The sequence below is a fragment of the Ursus maritimus genome, unplaced genomic scaffold, assembly GCF_017311325.1.
Source record: "Ursus maritimus isolate PB19 unplaced genomic scaffold, ASM1731132v1 scaffold_23, whole genome shotgun sequence".
NCBI lineage: Eukaryota > Metazoa > Chordata > Mammalia > Carnivora > Ursidae > Ursus > Ursus maritimus.
In genome coordinates, this window is record NW_024424786.1 from 20,779,422 (window position 1) to 20,794,033 (window position 14,612).

The following is a 14,612-nucleotide window of genomic DNA, read 5'->3' on the forward strand; positions in this document are numbered from 1 at the left end:
AAATATTAATGGAATTAAGTAGACACTTAGACAAGGACCAGGATTAACATGGACTGTCAGTCATCTGATTTGATTAGAGAGAGGACAGGCCTTTTTTTTTTTTAAGAAAACATTTTTTTTTTAATTTCAAGTTTTAATTTAAATTCTAGTTTAAAGAAAACTTGAAAATTTCATTGCAATCTATTTTTCCAACATGAAAGGAAACTCCTTAGTGGCTAGTGTTGGCTATTGACATTGGCCTAAAAGTTACCAAACAACAAAACTACCAAGTAACAGAATTTTTTATTTTATTTTTATTTTTTGAGAGTGTATGAAGGTAGGGGGAGGGGCAGAGGGAGAGAGAGAATCTCAAGCAGACTCCACGCCCAACACAGAATCTGACTTGGAGCCAGTCATGGGGCTCGATCCCATGACCCTAAGGTCACGACCCGAGCTGAAATAAGAGTCAGCTGTTCAACTGACTGAGCCACCCGGGTGCCCCCAAGTAACAGAATTTTTAAAATTTCTGTACATCTTGGTTTGGTAACTGGGTTTTATTCCACGTTTAGAAACACATTTTTAAATCACAAGCAATGACAATAAAATGGAAGAAACCGTGGGAGCACCTGTACTCCGGTTGGTGAAAAGTGGAAATCCTCACTGATCCTTTGGTTATGTACCCCAAACATGGACCACAGTTGCCAGGAAGATCCAAATTCCTCTTGTTTCCTCCTTGGACGCCTTCATAGTCCCCTGCCTCTGCTCCCGAGGAGCCATGTGACGTGGCTTCAAGGGGAAGGATATTTATCAGGCTATGGTGCCAAAACTGCCATCTGTGAGGTTTCTTGCTGCTTTTTTCCTGCGTGGCAGGTGTGGTTAGGTCAGCCCAAAGCTGCCCCTCCTTGGAAGGCAGCCTCCTTAGGAAGGGTTGGATTAAGCAGATTAAGTTAGCTGCTTTGAGTCTTCAGGAGAATCTCTTTTCCTTCTGATTTGTGTTCTTGTACAATTCTTGGTGTTTTCCTTGACAGGAGAGAGAGGTAAACTGCACGGCTGAGATAAGGGTGTGGACCTACAGGATAGAAGCCAAGGAAGCTGTTCAACCTGTTCTTGTTCTTGGCTTAGGCAGTGGTGTGCTGGGAAATGTTTAACAACTGGCTCTCTGAGGGAAAATGTGTATTTACATATAATCAAATGTAGGTCTGTTAAAAATTTTACTGAGATACAAATAAGTAAATATACAATTAGCACACTGAATAGAATATATAATGCTATTAAATGCAATAATGTATAAATACCTTAATAATACAGTGCCATAAAATATACAATTCACAAATAATAATAGAACACCCATTCCTCTTCATTGTAAATTTTATATAGCTCTTTGATTCTCACAGAATGTGTTCATTGATTTTATGGAACTCTTTTATCTGTAGCCAAACTATGGTTGCAGTTGATGAATAAGTATGATTCCCAGCATGAATGTTGGTTGATAGTTTCCTTTACTTAAAAGACTAAGATGAAAGTTAGAACAACAAAGACATATGTTGGAATTTCACTTGTTTGTCAATGAAGAGAGTCAGTTCTTTACTGAAATCGGACCATTTTCAGATACTGAAAGAACATTTCCTCAAATTTTTGTGCTATTCAAAATATACCAGCTATAGATGTGACCTTTGTTTTCTAAGATTTATTTATTTTCGAAAAAGAGAGAGAGAGAGTGCACTAGTGGGAGGTGCATAGAGAGGGGGAGAGAGAATCTGAAGCAGACTCCCCGCTGAGCATGGAGTGGGGACAGGGGCTCGATTTCACAACTCTGAGATCACGACCTGAGCCAAAACCAAGAGTCAGTCACTTAACCGATTGTGCCACCCAGACACCCCCTACATGTGACATATTTTTAAGTTTAATCTGTATTTTTTTACATTTTCCTGTCACTTTCTTAAGCCTGGAGGTAACCAACAGTAAAGCAAGCCCTGATTTCTAGCTTTTGCCTATTATATAAATGCTGTGAGCGCAAACTACAAGTGTGATGTCCTTGAACGCAGAGCTGGGAAGAGGCACGCAGCCGTGCACCATTATGGAGCATTTCCCACCGTTAGTATAGATACAATAGTGCGAAAACCTCAAGAACATAGATAACAGTAAATGAGTAGAAGGTGATGCGCTGCGGGTATTATTTTTGGTTTTGATAATTATTTAATAGTAAGCTTATATAATTTAACTTTTAATAAGGGCTTGCAAAACTCTTGAAACAGTCTGCTGCTTTTACCACTCAGCTCTCCCAAGCTGGTACAAGGCGGCTTTCGCATACCCCTGGCTTTCCACCCTCCAACTCTGACCCACGTTTCCTTAATGCATGTGATGGGGCGGGGGGTGGGGGGGGGAGACATACGCCAATATGCCTTTTAAAATACAGAACCCAGGGCCCTACCCCTGGAGATCAGTCTAGGGTAAGACTTGAAACTACAAAACCCAGACCTCCCCAGGTGATTAAGGTGCTTAAGGAGAATTAGGAACTATTCCTTTGGCAAGACTGCTTATACTCCAAGCCAGCTCCCCAGGGTTCGAGGCAGGAGTCCCACAAACGAGATGTCTTTCTTGCCTGGCCTTCTCTGCTCATATATGGTGTACCTTTGGAACCCCATGGGGCACAAGTTAGAGTGGGGGCTTCAGGTGGGGAAGCGTTCATGTGTTTGAGATCCTGGAACTCCCAAGGTATCATGGCTAGCACCACTACCTATCCTACGGAAGTCGAAACCAAACCAGTTTTTCAGTTCCTAACTAGAAATTCGACTGTAGAGACCACTGAAAAAGCAGAACTGGATACGAAAGGTTGTGGGCTGGTTAGTTGGAACCATGAAGTCTTTTGCTGGGGTTGGCTACTGACTCATGGGGAAGTTTTCTGTTTCAGTATTCCACAGTGCAAACATCTCTGTTTAGAAAAGCCTAACTAACAGCCAAGCATGATTGGCTCTTGTGTTGGTGTGGAGTTCACTCAATAAAGGAAAAAGAATGGTGGCCTCCATCAGTTTTTGAAATTAGTCCATGAAAACCTGAAATTCACATGAAGTAGAGATGGATATTTTTCCATCGGGCTTTTTGTTTTTTGAGAAGATCCACAGAAAGTTCCCTAGAAAATACCCTTCCCATAGTTTTAAATGGAGCTCACAAAATCCTTGTTCATGTATATTTGGTAGAAGTACACCTATTGCATTGCACATAGGAGCCTTACCTTCATCGTACAGTACGCAGAACCTGTCTTTTTATAGCTGTGAAATAGGAAATGTGGCCCAAATGAGAGGAACTAGGGGTTACATCTGAGCAGAAAGGGTTATGTTTGAGGACAGTAACAACACGAAAGACTTTTTCTTCTTGGCTAGGCTGAGAGTCACTGAGCCAGCAATTTTGAAATCGCTTTTGTCCCTGTAACACATCCTGGCCAATGAACTTACAAATGAAAATTGAGGAACCTCAGCTCGAGTGAAAGTTTTAAACTTTTCTTTGAAATTCCTAAGAAATCCATCATGAAACGTATATGTGAGAGGAAGAAACCACGGCTTGCAGTGGAGCAGGGAGCCCGCATTCATGAAACCAGGTTAAACTACGTGCCGCACACTAGTCACATCTCTGATTTGTATATTAATTAGCTGTACCCAGAATTTCTCAAGGAAAACATAGAACGTGTCCAGAAAAAAACATGAAAAGACTTTTTCAGGGATCATTAGGCATCAAATTGTTCCCCTGCGCAGTTTCCAAGGCCTCTGATGAGCCCGGAGTGCATTCGCGCGGGCTGTGCTACAGATGGGGCAACAGTAGAGTAGAAGGTGATTAGGTCAGGACTTGAGCCCTTTTTTAATTTTGTTTTATTATTTTATTTTAAGTAATGACATTTCCATTTGCAAGCTTCCTTAAGCTCTGCAACTGCATGATTTCCAAGGGAGAATGTTTAACTTGATGTGACAGGCAGACTGCTTGGGGCCTGGAGAACAGAGATTGGAAAAAGAAGCAAGCAAACCCACGTGACTCGTTTTGTTCATTTGCTCCTGCTTCTCCCTTGCGCTGAGACAGTTGACTCTCTCTTTGTACCTCAGCTTCTCCCACTTGGAAAAGGGTTTATATTCCGTGCAGTAGCGCTCTCCTGGAAGAGAACCAAAGGATCTTCTGGTCCCTTTCCCCACGTTTCCCCACCTCTTCCCCTGCCTCCTTGTATCTGAGGTGTCACACGTGGGGCTTGCTGACTGTCTCTGCACCTGCACACCCATTCTCTTCCTGTCCCCAAGTGCCATTTACACTGCCCTCCGCCATCTGGATTCCATATTTCGTGACCTGCGAAGAGGTCATGCTTCCCAGATGATCACTGTCCAGGGCCGAGTACAGAACACGCACGGCTCGCTCAGAGTGGGAAGAAGGTAAATGTCCTGGAGAGGCAGGCTGGCACCATGAACTGGCGCTGAGCCCGGACTAGTCTCCACATGCTCCATATGCCATCTGGGGGCCAAAAAGCAGTGTCAGATGAAGCACATGGGGACACAGAATCTTACTATTGTGAACTTAGAAGACCTCTCATTCTTTCATACATGATAGCGTTCTATATTATACTTCTGCTGTCTCTCCGCTTTGGTGGTTCCTCCCTTTTAAGATAAAGTTCAAATTTCTTAGCCCAAGGGACAAAGCCCTTGGTGATCTGGCCACGACTCTCCAGCCACTCCCTTAATTACGTCCCTCTCGTGCATCCACATCAATCTACCCGTTCTTTGGACTCTTCCAAAAGAGCTGCTACTTGTCCTTTAAAGTTCAGGGCAAGCAGCATCTTGGCTTTTGGATGGATTTTTCTAGGATCTGCACACTTACAAATGTCTTGCAGACCTTGGAGCACATACTGCTTTTCTAATCATGACCTGATCTTGTTCACTATATTGTGAGCTTCCTGAGAGCAGACTATCTCTGTATCCCCAGCAAAGTGCCTGACACATGGTGATTCTTCAACTAGTGTTGGAATGAATAAATGATCATTGCATTACTTAGAAATTAAAACTAATGAATAAGATGGGGGGAAGAAAAGACATTGTCTCCAAGTTGTATTCCTAAGGAATTCAGAATTTTAGCATGTTCAGTGCCCATGAAAGAGAGGCAAGGAAATATGGCCGCTTTTCCTGTACTTGATGAATGCCAGAAATCTGACAACTGACTCAGCTAGTCCTAGGAATATAAAGCCTTGAGAAAGGACAAGCCTACCACTCATGAAGAGCTTGAAATAAAAATTATCATTAAACAAACAGGGAGAGCTGCCTTCAGTAAGAAATAATGCCCTAAGAATGCATCAGGATTCAGAACAAATAAATCTAGATAAAGAAGAGATTGTATCTAAAGGAACATGTTTTGTTAGCTGAAAAGTTAGGAAGGATGATTCATAATTCTGGGTTACAAAGTACAGTGGGTAACTCAGTGACATGGCGGCAAAGAATCCATAGCTTCTTATAATAGAGAGCTTTTAGCTCCAGGGAAAGAAAGGTGTTTCACTCCGTATGATAGCATGTATGCCACATAGCCGTTTGGTAGATGAGGTCGAAGAAAGTGTCAATGTATAGAACTCTTTCCCAGTTGGCCGTAGACCTGTGAGTGACCACGAGCAGCCTAAAGCTGTATTGAACAGCACGGTTGTGTTGGTTTCCCCCCAAAGGCGGTGTTACCTGTGGATATGCCAGATTGCACAAGGATGACTGCAACCTGACTTATACTAGTTCCCAGCCCAGCCCCACCCTGCTCCAGGAGGATTAAAGATGGAAAAGACCCGAAGGGCACAGAACTAAACAACACTCAACACTCAGTAATGTTTAAATAAGCGTTGAAAAGAGGCCCAATTCAAGACCTTGGGCCCTACTGGCAAGGAGTTTAGAATCGAGATAGCCTTATAAATTTTCATTATTACCTTTCTGTAGTGAACTGGCAAGAACTTTCCTGGTGGATAGAGTCTTGTTGAGTTTGGGGTTCTTAATGGACCTATTTTGAAAATGAATGAGCATGTTGTCTTTCCTGCATAAAGATCTCCCTGGGCTAGAGCTGGCCTCAGTGAAAGGCACTTGCTTTTGAGGAGGACAGCTGGGACATCAGGATAGGGCAGTCAGAACCTCAGAGTGGCTGTGTTCCAAGACCCCTGGAGACACAGCTTCTTTCCCTAAACTAGTCTTGGGAGTGGCTCTCTTTGCCTGGTCTCTTGTGTTCCCTCATCCAGGATCATCTGAATATTTTCTAACCCAAACGGCACCAATATACTGACAGATCAGTAGGGGGCAAAGAGGCTGGTCATTTGATCTTTGTGATTCTAGGCTTTTACGGCCAGAATCCGCATAATTTACACCACTGCCACGAAGTGCTTGTGTGTGTCTATGGTAACATGTGCCCTAAATAATGCAGGAGAATCCAGCCAGTGGTGGAGAGGGTGCTGGCTAGCTCTGGTCTTGGCTGCTTGTAACTGCTACTGACTGCCGGGTAAACTTAATTCTCACCTAAGCACACGCACATCAAGGAAGCTCGGTCCTCAGATCTGCCTATCACCCTTATCTGTCATAGTTTCTAGAACATAGCTGAGAGCCAGACTACCTGAGTTTGTACCCCGTTGCACTGCTACTTCATGACACAGGTTAAGCTTCTCAACCTCTTTATGCCTTATTCCTCACCCAACAAATAGGAGTCATCATTATAATACTTACTCATAGGCTTCTAGAGAGAACGAAATGACTTGATACATGGAAAGTGTGTGTTAGGCACTATTATCTTTACCCCCTTTGGGAGTGCGCGAATTCTCCAATCTTCAGCCTCACAGTTATGAAGCATAGAGCATACAGCTGAAAGAAATATGACTGATATTGTCTAGCCAGCTTCTCATTTGTAGAGGAGAAAACTAAAATCCAGAGAAAAGACAGGTCTTTCCCCCAAGTCAAATGGCAATTAGGGAAAGACTGAGAGCTAGCTGTCCACAGGTCCTGGGGAAATGAAAGGAACAGAATTCCATGGAGTAAATTGGCCATTTCCTAAATGAACTAGTCTTGCCTGATGAAACCTGAATGGCCGCAATGTGGAGGACTTGATAGTTGAAGAATATAATGCCAGAATCCAAGCGTCATGAGCTCAGGAGGAGACATGAAGATTTCAGGGGGCAACATGACAAATCACAAGTGGCCGGAGCTCCCATACTTCAAGGGCCATGGAAATTTGCTTCGGAGGTAACTGATGGCCAAGTAACGGCCAAGGGAGGCTGCCTAGGAGGAACTAGAAGTGGATTTGCCAGCAAGGGCTAAAAAAGACCTGTGTGGTTCATGTGCATATAGTGTGGCCGGACCATAGTGAAGTTGGCTTCACCAGCCAGCCAGTGACATGGGCACTTTCATATGGTCCTGTCTCACATATTGTCTACACAAAATCCCCCCAGCCCACCCCAAGATCATGACTGTCCTTGTCAACCAAAGGAGGCATTCTGGCCCCTCTTTACTACCTCTTCCTCCTTCCCCCATCTGTGGCTCCTTGACAATGCTCATAGTTCATTTCCGGATAATCAAATCTGGATATAAAGATCGAGATGGGGCCCAGTGGACAGCAGCCATGGCAGGAAGAGAAGGATTTAAAATCACCCCTAGAATTAAAGCAGTCCACAGGCCCAAGTGGTAAGTGGGACAAGGGCAACGCTGCTTTTGTGAGGAGCTGTCGATTTTGAGGGTTGGATGGTCCCCTAGAGCCAGGAGCACAGGGCACCCCCAGGACCAGAGAGGAGGACCTCTCCAAATCTGCAGAGCACATCAGTCCTTTATTTTTACTGCATCAAGATAGTCTCCTCATGGCCCTGAAGGTTGAGGGTACCTCTTAGTCTTTCTCTCTCAATTTCCAGGAATTGCCAGGAACTGGCAATTGCCAAATTTTGTCAGTTAATTTACTTAATTTATTCTTTATGCCCCATTGAGTCCCAACCTGTTGGGAAGCAAATGGTGTCTTCTTCTAGAATTGAGCCTGCTGACATTTTGAAATAGCCTAGGGCAGCCCCAGTGTTGATGACCAGGGTCCTCTCTCTCTGAGGTCAGGACAACCTCCAGTTGACCTGCCTCCCCTTTCCTCCAACTCCAGCTTCCTTGCAGCTGAAGATGAGGCTGGGTAAGGAAATGAGTAGCCTGAGAAAGCGTAGCAGGATGTGAGTAAATTAAAGAATTGGGTTTTTTCCCTTGGGTTTTTAGACAGAGGGGAACCTACCTACTATAAAAACTTAAATAAAAAGTACCAACATGAATGAATGTAGGGGCAAGCCCAACGCTGAGAAACCATTTTTGCTCTAAGTGGATTATCCACTGAGGGAATTTCCTCCCTTTAAAAAAAGGAGGGGGGAGGGGGCTAGAAACTACTGCTCTCACCATTCTACTTGTGCCTAATTTCCCACTCTTCTAACACAGGGCCGTGGAGGCGAATCAAGGAGAATACTGTCTTTGTGTTGGGTGGTTGAGGAAACCAATGATTTGATACCAGAGCCTTTATTTGAAAAGGAAACCAAACTGCCGCAGTTGCCTTGGGCCGGGCACTTGAATTCGAGACAGAGGAAACCCATAAGGATGAGGCTGGAGCTCAGGAGTAGACCACTCTGTTATTGAGTGTGGTGGCCTTGGTTGCTCAGAGGGAGAGGGATCTAGCTTTGGAGTTGCCTGCCTCGAGCACTACAAAACCCAACCATCTGGGGCATTTTACCTGCTGACTCTTTCTTGAGGGATGGAGTTGCTGAAATATCTCAGTAGCCCACATTCTAGATCCCTGTTTGTTCAAAGAAGTCGTCCAGCATCCTGACCCTACTCAGGTTCCTGATTACTTTGAATTAGATGGCCTGGAAAGCCCCCGAGGTTTCACTGTCTGATTTCTGGGAGTCAAATGAAAGAGAAGCTTAGCAACAGAATCCCCAAGGAAAATACAGAAGTTAATACCTTCCAGGAGTAGCTTTTCAGTGTCTGGACTTAGTGTCTACCTGCGGCCAATGCCATTACCAGTCATGCCCCTTGGTTTGGGGAAAGGCATGGAGGGCAGTGTGACTTTTACTTTCCCTCTGAGGTTTGTCTGCCTGAGAGAGATGTTGCTTCTTTTACTGTTGTTGCTTTGAAACACAATTGTCTTTTATTTTGTTCTTGCCATGGAAACTAATAAATAAAGGGAAGTATGATTTCTTAATGGCCTCCATCTTCAGATGCACTTCTCTGCCCAATTACCTGAGAGAGCAGACAGCTATTTGGAATAAAGAAAAGGGGGGAGGGAAGGCGAGCATTGGAAGCAGTGGTCAATATAAGTCTGGAAAACGATGTAGTCTTATGTCGCTTTCTGACATTTCGTATGCTTTTCTTTGCAAAAAAGTGTGTGCATTATACTTTTTTTTTTTTTTTAGAAAATTGGGCTAAATCCAATTGTTCTTTGTGTTTTGGCTATCCTTCGTGTAGCTTGCTTTAGGGGAATTGTGCACAATTACTTTGACATGGTGTCACGCAGACTCATTCCAATGGAATCCAGTTAGACAGTCTTAAGACTTTTGCTCCAGCTGTGGACATGTGTTTTGATTTACATTGTGCTTGGATGGACGATGTGTATGCTTTGTTCCTCTGGAAAACGTAATTTGCAACAGAAGGCTTGGAATAGCAGCATCTTACTTGCAAAATTATTAAAAAAAAAAAAAAAGATTTCCTGATCAATTCCAAAATCTTCAACTACCCTTTAGATAGGTACCACTTCAAGCTGTTAACCCAGTGTGATTCTCAACCCTGGGTCTGTAACAGCCTGACCTGGGTGGAACACTAATCCCTTTCACTTCATCCAGGAGATGAAGATTTCATTCCCAGAGACTCCCAGTATCTTGGGTGGGGGCCTTGGAATGGATAGATAGATGATGATAGATAGATAGATAGATAGATAGATAGATAGATAGATAGATAATAGATAGATAGATAGATAGATGATAGATAGATGATAGATAGATAGATAGATAGATAGATAGATGATAGATAGATAGATAGATAGATAGATAGATAGATAGATAGGGCAGGTTTAAAAAAAATAACACTGATGATTTTGAGGCTCAGCCATGGTTGAGAACCATTATGTTAAACAATGTGGTCTTTTAAAGGCAAGTTGCTTTTATGATAAATAATAGATACACCTAAGGACAGGAAGGGAAGATGCTGACAGAAATAACAAATAATGCCCATGGTCACAAGGGGGCTTGCTTCATGGTTATAACCAACTGCTCCCTTATTTCATGGACTAATTTTGACTTTATATAAAGGTGAGTGCTATAAAACTCTATAAAATTCCATTATGTTTTTGAGATCAGACGCATGGGGCAAAGTCACCTCCAGCTGCTAAAAAAAAAAAAAAAAAAAAGACCACCATTTTACTGGCTAAATCCAGGCTCATGTGGAAAACTGGTGTCCATTAGTCCACAAATAAGAAATTGTTAATTATCTAGATAGTGGTTGGCTGGTTCCTGGTAAATACAGCCTCATTTAGAGATGGACCCAAGATTAATGGGGTTGCTCAGCACCCCCATTTCAGATATACAAGCTGGTAACAGCCACTTACCCTCTGCTAGGTACCCTTCCAGTGCTTTACTAACATCACTTCACAACATCTCTATAAGGTAGGTAGTATTATTCCCATCTTATAAATGAGAAACTAGGACATCTGCCCACCACTGAGCTGGTTGCCGGGATTGGAAATCAGATCTGCATGGCCCCAAAGCCATGCTGCAACGACTACACCATCTGGTCTCATCCCTGCCCTGCGGAGGGGGCCATATTGGAACAGCAAAGACCATGGGGCTGACAGCTAGGCAAGCACTTCGGAGAAGTATGTCAGACTTTCACACAAGGCTGTGTTCGTACGACACATTGTAGCAAAAGGCCAAATATTCTTGTAAATAGGCAGTGATGACTGAACAGCTTTATTAAAAATATTACATTAAGCATGTACAGTGGAGTGTTCACATCTGTTAAAGCTAGGTGATTTTATTGACCTATTTTTCTGTATGTTTGAAATCTCTCATTGCTAATCATTCTTGGGTGAAAGGAAAGGGAAGCAAGCTGATAAACTCTTCAGCATGATGCATTAGATAGTTTTGCACAGATTGGACCAGATATTTGCTGATACGACTTCAACAAAGAGATAAGGTAGAGAAAGGAATGTTTGCTAATTAACTACCAAGGAAAGAGAAAAGGGAGAAATAATTAAATCACCTGGTTCTCTGTATACCTCCAAAGCCTTCTCGCTTGTATCTCTTCCAGCTAATGGCTGAGAGCAATAGCCAACAATACATCTAGTAGAAAAGAGACCTTGTTAAGTTTTGAGTTCCATGCCGATTGCGGGTGTAACGTTTTTACAAATTACATTAGTGCTCATGGACTGGAATTGCAGTGCTTTACATACTCAAAATGATGAGACCAGCTCTTCCCAGTGGTCGTTCAGTCTTTGGAGTGAACCTCAAAGGCAGTCCTTGGCTAGGAGAAGAGTCTTCCAGATTCCAGCAGCTTTTGTTCAGCACAGGGCATATCTTATTTATACTTCCTTCCAAGTTCAGTGTGACACAGGAGGATGTGCTTTGACTCTCGGTCCATGAAAATCATAAATGAAGTTCAGATTCCTACCCTTGAACTTCAGAGTAGCTGGCACATCTCAGCCAGTGTTTTTGCACGTGCAGTGTGTATGAGGAGTAGTGATTTATCTCTCAGTGTGGGACATTCTTCTTTAAATCCCACCTAGGATTACATAGGTGCTGATGCTTCTACAGCAAGCGGGTTTGTATCTTCTGGTTTCCAAGTGGTTGGTGATTTCGCTGTGACACTCTTCATGGAGAGTCAATGCCAGATGTATTTTGTGCACCTTATCATCATCAATTATCTTGAGACACACAAGTTTGGTATTTAATTTTTAACTGAATGTACATTTTCAGTTTAGTTAAAAATTTGTGACTTTTGTGGCCCAGAGAATTTACTGCAGGGGCTCCTGGGTGGCTCAGTGGGTTAAGCGTCTGCCTTCGGCTCAGGTCAAAACCTCAGAGTCCTGGATCGAGCCCCGCGTCAGGCTCCCTGCTCAGTGGAGAGTCTGCTTCTCCCTCTGAACTTCCCTCTGCTGTCGGGCTCTCTCATTCTCTCTCTCCCTCAAATAAATAAATAAAATCTTTAAAAAAAAAAAAAAAGAATTTATTGCAAAATTAAAGTATTGCCAAACAAGAAAATAAATGGCTGTAGATTTATACTGTGTGATTAATGACAAAATCACTGCATGAGGTCTTATGACTACTCTATAGATATTCTCCAGTAGAATGGGGCAGCCGCTATTTCCCGTACATCATTTGTAAATACCTAACCTATGATTTCCATTTTCCTCTGAGCTCAGTGCGTAGTGGCCTGGCATTGTCATCCATCTTGTAGACTGTGGCAAGTCCCGCACACAGCTAGCTGCTACATCAAGTGGCCAGCAGGGATGGCAGCAGCATCAAGTGGGCGTCCCACCATTGCTGGAGACCAGAAGGAGTTAAATTGTCCCTAAACCCTCTATCTGAGCTCTTGAATAAGAGGTGTTAATCCTACTGAGTAGAAGTCTGATTCCACTTGCATGAAATTCTGCAACAGGTAAAACCAACCTATGGTGGAAAGAAATCTGAGCATGTATTGCTTCTGGAGAGAGAGGGCAGAGGTGGCTGGGAAGGAGCCAGAGGGAACTTTCTCAGGTGATGGTCATGAACTATAGCTTGGTAGGTTTGGATTAAACAGCTGTATGCATTTGACGAATCTTGGTGAATGTACATTTAAGATTTGTGCATTTCACTGTGTATAAATTATATGTCAAAACACAATAACATGCATGATGAAGTATTTGGGGTGATGTGTGTTGGCATCTGCAACTTTACAAAATAAGGTAGATGGATGGATGAAGAATAGATATGTATGTGAAAAAATAAGCATAATAAAGTGTTAATGGTAGAATGTAGGGGGTGGATATACAGTGCTCACTGTGAAATTATTTCAACTTCTTATTTGTTTGAAAATGTTCATAATAAAATGTTGGGGGATCAAGCAGCTTTCATGTGTATAGTGGTCCAGATGGTAGAAAGGACTCCCCTCCTTGTCTGTTCAGCTGCATGTGTACCCACAGATAACAGTTCTCATTGGTATATTTTACACACACACACACACACACACACACACACACCATATTTAAAGGATATACACCAAAAAGTTAGCCATAGTTACCTTTGGATGGCAAACCACAGATCTTTTACATATTATTTTTGTTTGCCTATATTTTTTAATTTTCTAAATGAACATTTGCTTCTTGTGCCATATTGTAAATTTTCAAAGGTGTTCTTTTTTTAAGTGCTTTTTAATAAAAACATTTTTTTCCCCACGTGGGTAGAAATACTTTATTTTGACCTTTTTGGGTTAGCCTCTGCCTCTTGAATTACTTTTCTGTGGCGCATCCTTGGATAATTTTTCAAATTGTGGTAAAAGGCACATAACAGACAATTGACCATCGTCACCCTTTTTAAGAGTACAGCTCAGCGGCATTAAGCACATTCAGGGTGCTGTGCCACCATCGCCACATCCACCTCCAGGACTCTTTCCATTGTGCAGAACGGAAACTCTGTGCCCATTGAGTAACTTTCCATTTTTCCCACCCCCTCCCCAGCCCTACTTTCCATCTCTATGAATTCGACTACCCTAGCATCCAGGTTCCACCAGGTGTGAATCCTACAGTATTTGTCCTTTTGTGACTTGCTTACTTCACTTCCCATATATCCTGAGGTTCATCCATGTTGGAGCATGTGTCAGGATTTCCTTCCTTTTTTAAGGCTGAGTGATATTTCATTGTATGTATTGCCTCTATTTTGTTGACCACTTCATCTCTCCGTGGGCACATTGCTTTCACCTTTTGACTCTTGTGAATAATGTTTGCTATGAACATGGGTGTACAGATAGCTCCTTGATTCTCTGCGTTCAATTCTTTGGGGTATATACCCAGAAGTAAAAATGCTAGATCATATGGTGATTCTATTTTGAGTTTTTTGAGGAACTACCATAGTGTTTTCAATGGTGGCAGCACCACTTTGCCTTCCCACCAACAGTGCACGGAGTTGCAGTGTCTCCATATCCTTGCCAACGCTTGTCATCTTCTCTTTGGTTTGGTTTTTTTTTTAGAGTAGCGTCCTAATGGATGTGAAGAGTTATCTCATTGCGGTTTTGGTTTGCATTTCCCCAATGAATAGTGAAGCTGAGCATCTTTTCGTGTGCTCATTGGCCATTGGTATATCTTCTTTAGAGAAATCTCTTCTTTCCAGCCTTCTGCCTATTTTTAATTGGGTTGTTTGTCTCTTTGTTGTTGAGTTGTAGGCATTCTTTGTGTATTCTGCATCTTAACCCCTTATCAGATATATAACTTGCAAATATTTTCTCCCATTCTTTGGGTTGCTTTCTTACTCTGTTGATTGTGTCCTTTGACGTAGTCCCATTTATTTATTTTTTCCTTTTTGTCTGTGACCTTGGTGTCATATCCCAGAAATCATTGCCAAATCCAATCTCTTAAAGCTTTCCCCCTGTTTTGTTCTAAGAGTTTTAAAGTTTTTG